A 6,000-nucleotide genomic window follows, 5' to 3' on the forward strand; every position below is an offset into this window, starting at 1 on the left:
TCCCCAACACAGCTCTCAGAAAATATTAGCTACTGTGGTTGGTGCTGGAGTTCAGAGACAGAATGGGTAGATATTCCTTTTAATGACATTAAGCTTCTGGCATAGACTTCTGTCCCTTTCACACTATGCTCCATGTTATCCCCACCACCTACTTCAGAAACTGTCTCCAGGAGCATTTTGGTTTTGGTCCTGGTATTCTTGAAATTCTAAATGTTTGGCTTGAGAAAACTGTAGCTGATAAAACTACTTTCCCTCAGCCAATACCCTCACTTCTATCCTGGGAAGAGGTATCATTTTCTTATCCTTCCAGCTTACTTTAGGACTCCTGCTTTTTCTTACGGATTTTGATCCATTTCTTCCCATCCTCACTCATGCAAACTCTTAAGTTCTCCTTTCCAATCACTCTAATGCTGGCCACCTCTTTGGTACTAATGATCACTGGCTGAACTGCATTTCTTTCATTTTTCCACACTCCAAGAATCCCCCTGTTCCAGCTATTCCCCTCCTACCAACAAGGCCAATCCCTTTGGCATGTATTTTATTTTTCCTTCTAGGTCTCCAGTCTCATTTCCTCCAAGCCCTGGCTGGTGTGGCTCATTTGGTTGGAGTGTTGTCCTGTAGGGCACATACAAGGGACCTGGGTTGTGGGTTTGATCGCTGGTTGGGGCACATATGAGAAGGCAACCAATCAAGTTTCTCCCCCCACCCCACTTCCTCTAAAAAGCAATGGAAAAAAAAAGCCCTCAGGTGAGGATTTTTTAAAAAGCCATTTCCTCCAAGACTCCCACTCCCTGTCACCCAGTGGATCGGGTACAACTGCTCTGAGAGGGCTGACCTTTGCAGAGTGCCACCCTGCCTCTCACCTCCTCACTGTTCAGAAACAACTCATCGGTCCACCTCAAACTCCCTATCTGTTCTCTTCCAAGGAGACCGCTCAAGTGGAAGGAGATGCAGACTGCTACACTTTCACCCTAGTCAGGCCTGATACCCTTTCTACTTTAGAAGAGTGCCAAGAGACAGAAAAAATAAATCCCGTTGAAGCAGGGTGCCCTGAGTAGGCCGATGTCTGGGAGGCATGGACTTGAACTGCTCTCTTAGGGCTGGAGCAGGTGGATTAGAAGGTCTGTCTACCACAAGGGCCCAGGAGCCTTGTCAGTAGTCAGTAGCTCTGCAGCTGCTTTTCTGCAGGAGGGAGCCTAGCTGGCACCCTGACCATAGACCACCTTCTGCTTCTGCAACCTGGAGTCTGGACAAAAGTGGGGAGCTAGAGAGCATGAAGGTGGTGGTGGTGATGCTGGAAGGCAAAGGGGCCCAGTGGGGACTGGAATTGGTGCGAGGTAATGGGGACAGAAGTCAGAGCTGTCTGTAATGATGATGAAGTAGGAGGAGTATGGTTCTCCTGGGAAGAAAGGTTGGGGCTGAGCCAGGATCCCTCTCTCAGAAGTTGGGGAGCGGTGGAGAGGTATTGGTTGAACCTACTTGGATTCCTGTTAGTGTGCGCGCGCGCAATCTATGTAGGTTTTGGGGGCTGGAGGCCCAGGTTCTGAATGTGTGCTGGGTGAGGGTATCAGTAGTTAGGGCTTAGCCCCATGATTCCTGGGGCCTTGGAGATGCCGGTTGCGGGGCCGCGTCGTTTGGTGCGGGGGCGGTTGGCGGGCGCAGCCAGCGCGGGGACAGAAAACATCCGCCGGAGGCCCGGCCGGGCAGCGCTCCAGCAGCGCCGGGCAGGTGCGCGCTGCGAGGAAGTGAGCGCATTCCGGCCCCCAGCCGCCGGCCCGCCCTTCGGTGAGTCACCGCTGACCCCCACCGCCTTGGCCGGATAGGAGGGATTGGCTGCGGCCACCAGGAGATTTGGAGGACCCGAGCTCCAGAGGGGTAGTCGGGCGGGCTGGGGGGAGCTCTGGAAGGTTGGTGGAAGCCCCTGAGGGGTGGAGGGACTGAGCGGTCCAGGTCCTGGTTTCGCCCCAGGTGGGAAAGATCTAACAGAGGGCCCAATGCAGAGCTTGTGCCTGAATGTAGGCAGGCAGGAGCGAGACCCTGGGAAAACATCGTGGAACTGAGAGAAGGCCCTGGCGTGGGAGGGGAAGGGGCCCGAGCAAAACAGGGTCCGAGTCCACGAGGCCCAGAAAGGGGAGGGAGGGTTGCGGGGGTGCAGTGACCGCGCAACTGGGACAGGCAGCCTGCAGGATGGCCCCACGCCTGTGTGTAGGCCTTGGCCAGCCAGAGCCTGTAGGTGGAAAGAGACTTTCCTGTCAGGCAGGAAGGTGGGGATGGCCAATCTCTAGAGATAAGGTCAGTTCAGAGGCCTGTGCACTGGGAGAGTGAAGAGTAGGTTTAGGGAGTCCGCGAGTTAGGGTATTAGGGTACAGTTGTGGCTAGGCCATTGAAGGCTTTGAATGCCAGTATGAGGAGTTTGGATTTGGTCTCTGAGCAGGAGAAAGTGGCTTAAAGGCAAAGTTATCTGTGTCTGGCATTACTGCTTGTCATTCAGTCTTTGTCAAAAAAAAAAACGAGATGTTAATTTTCTAATTTTTATAGTCATTTAAAGTTGCATGACCACATTTATCTAACGATTTAATTCTTGAATTTTTAAAAAGAAACGTTTTAAATGATTCAGTATTTGACTTAAAATCCAAAATGAGACTATCAAGATTAGTTATATGGTGGTGTTTTGCCTCCATTTTCCCCTCACTGATTTGACTGAATTCTATGTTCTTAATGTCATGTCACCATTTTCTATATCAGTAGCATAGCACTTATAGTTTTCCTCTTCCTCATATTATGGTCTTTGTTTTTAACCTTAATTTTTTTCTTTGCAGCCCTTTAACCTCCCCTGTGTATTCTGAACCAAGTAAAACATTTTGGGGGGTAGGGGGGCTGGGCTACAGTATACAGAGACAAGTAACTCAGTTTTACCATATATGTTAGGTTACTTACTGTCTTCTGTGGATTTGTATGTAGCTGCAAAGTTTCTGTATTTACCATGTGGCTCATAAAGAGAAAGCTAAAGCTCTTTTATTCACGATAGTATTTCTACAACATAGCAATTTGTAAGTCCAATTTCTCTTTTAAAATCAACTCTAAATTGGTATTTCGTACTTTTCTCAGAAACTCACTCTAATTCTATTATGATTTTATAATTTATGTTATCTTGGGCCAATGGCAATTACAAGGATTAGGATCTTTATAATTTATTTTAAAGATCCTTAAGCCCTGCAGTTGCCTTTGGCCCCAAACAAGAAAATCTGAATCAGTTAATTAGAAAAAAAAATCCCTACTTTGGGCCCAGTTGCTTTCTCCTGTGCTGCCTCAGCTCCAGCCCTACCTTATTCCCAGTGGCCTTTGCCTTCATTCCTTCTTTGCTCTGCTGGGCATCTTTAGAGGAAAACTTCACACCAACTTCCTCTACTATAAATTCTCTCTCCCCTCAACTCTACACTTCTCTTTGCCAACATACACCACTGCTTCTTCATTGATTTTTTTTTAAGCTCATAGCCCTTTCTGGCCCCTTTCCATCTCTAACACTCTCTTGTGAAATCTTCTCTTTTTTCTCCTTTCTCTTTGGGAAGATCTCAGATTTTTAAAAGGTTATGCGTTATTTATTCTGCATGATCCACTTCTGTCTTCTTTCCTCTGATACCAACTTTTTCTTATTCTGGGAAGTTTGTGAATTCTGTTATGCTCGCTTTCACTAAGGCTTCAGCCTTTTCTCTGTGATTAAACATTCTTTCTCTAGAGATAGATAGCAAAAGATGCATATGTTTCCATTATTTTTCCTATAAGAAAAAATGTTTTCAAATTCACGTCTAGTTTAGTCTCTTCTCCCACCTTCTGCATCCAGAAGCATGGCATGGCCATTATTGTAAAGTCCACTGAGTGACCACTTAAGCTTGGTTTTGGGCTAGGCACTGTTGAGTGAATTTCATAATCTTAGTGTCAGATTCCTTAATGTCTACCAACAGTAGTGTTACCACGTGTGTGTGCATCAATGGTCTCATGTACACACAGAATAAAATGCACAGATAATAGAACCGTAAGTCTCTATGAATATGAATATGTATTTACTACATTACATTTTAATCAGGCCAATACATTTTGGAATAGAAGATGAGGACAGGTAAATTTATAGCTAGAATAAAAGTTCGGCATTCTGTATTCAGACTGGAGAAGGATGAGAGGAGAGTCATTCCTGTGAAGATGAAGAGACCTCATGAAAGAGGCTAAGTTTCAGGAGCTGAGAGGGACTTACAAAGCAGTGGTGAATGGCAGGTGGAATAAATGGCGGGGCCAGAGTTTCAAGAACATACAGTTGTTATACCCAAACAGCCCAGTATTCTCTTTGGCAGAGAATATAAAAGATTCTATGGTTGTAGTGTTGATTTCAACTATAGTCAAGTTTCCATTAATAACCCATGTTGAAGTTTTCCTTTCCCATAGCCATGCCACTGTAACCATTCTCACCACATTTTTCTGCATCTTTTCTGCTTACAAATTATTGCATTCATGAGGGCCCTTACCACTTACCACCAATAATTTGCCCCCCCATTTTGATTAAATTCCCTATGTATTCATTTGCTTTTATTTTTCCTGCCTGCTCCACAATCTACTTATTGTAGTAGTGACTTTGAAAATTCTACTTATGAGTCGTCCATTTCTCCATCCCGAAGGATGTTGGTGTTGAGGAGAATACAGCCGCCATGTCTTCCAGTGCTTTGGCAAAACCTCAGATGTGTGGCCTTCTGGCCAAGTGTCTGCGATTTTGTATTGTTGGAGTCATCCTTGTGTCCCTGGGGGTTGCAATTGCCTATAAATTTGGTGTGGCTGACAAAAGAACAAAGGCGTATGCAGATTTCTACAGAAATTAGGATTCCAGGAAGGATTTTGAGGAGATAAGGAAGGCTGGTATCTTTCAGAGTACAAAGTGATCTTGGAATGTAAAGAATTTCTCTGGGTTAAATTTCATGGAAGTTTGTCACTGACGCGTGTTCCTGAACTATGAAACATGAATGTTTGAGCCAAGGAATAGTTTCTTTTGATAAATAAACAATTAAAAAATACTTGGAATAAATAAATAAATAAAATTCTATTGATAAGATGCCCACTTTATCTCGTTTGTAAATCGTTCTTTTCTTAAAATTATAAACTCAAAACTAGATAGGCAGAAGGCATCTAGTTATCTCTGAAAGATGATCAAGTAGGTTTTGCTTAACTGTCTCTACAGAATGGAATAGGTTACTTCCTCTTGCAGCGCAGGTTGCCAATTCTACTGCTCTGTAGCTTCAGTGATGTATTAGAGAGTTGTTAAGCTGAAAGCTGTCTTGCTGTAACATGTCATAGTTCCCCTTAGTTTTGCTCTTTGAAACGATATGGAAGAGATCTACATCTGTTTCAATGTGACAGCTCTTTAAAGATTTGAAAAGGGTTTGATTTTTGTTAGCTTACTTGCCTAAGCCCTTTTTTTTCCTCCAGCACTGTCCAGTAGAACTTTCTGCAATGATGGAAATGTTCTCTATCCATCCTGTCTAATCATTAACCACCAGCCACTTGTGACTATCAAGCACTGGAAATACGGCTAGTGTGACTACGAAACAGAATTCTAGTTTTATTTAATTTTAGTTAGTTTAAATTTAAAAAGCCAGATGAAATGAGTGACTCTTGTGTTAGCCAGCTCTAAAAACTCTGGGACTTAGTACCTTGTCACATGACTGTCTTTTGGCTGTTCCAAAAAAAACTTAGTCTCCTCAAACACAGTAAAAAGATGCATAACTGGGCTCTTGCTCTGTTTGGGGGCCAGTCTTACATGTTGTCACAACTGAGAAAAAGCACAAACCCAACCCCCAGAGTCCTAATAGTGTTAGTTTTTATTGATGTTTTCTTAGAAGAGGTAGAAGATGAAGGTTTTTATCTCTCATAGAGCAAAACCTAAAAAAAAAAGAAAAATTCCTCACTTAATTTCTTTCTCTTTTTTCCTAAGACGAAGAGTCCCTAAAGCACTCCTCC

General features: G+C 44.0%; 1 pseudogene; it reads left to right on the plus strand.

Moving 5' to 3' along the window:
• The first annotated feature begins 3,732 nt into the window (after positions 1-3,732).
• LOC150013371 (cytochrome c oxidase subunit 6C pseudogene) lies at positions 3,733-5,055 on the plus strand (annotated as a pseudogene).
• The last annotated feature ends 945 nt before the right edge of the window (positions 5,056-6,000 follow it).

Source organism: Furipterus horrens, unplaced genomic scaffold (genome assembly GCF_987537825.1).
Source record: "Furipterus horrens unplaced genomic scaffold, mFurHor1.1.pri manual_scaffold_4, whole genome shotgun sequence".
NCBI lineage: Eukaryota > Metazoa > Chordata > Mammalia > Chiroptera > Furipteridae > Furipterus > Furipterus horrens.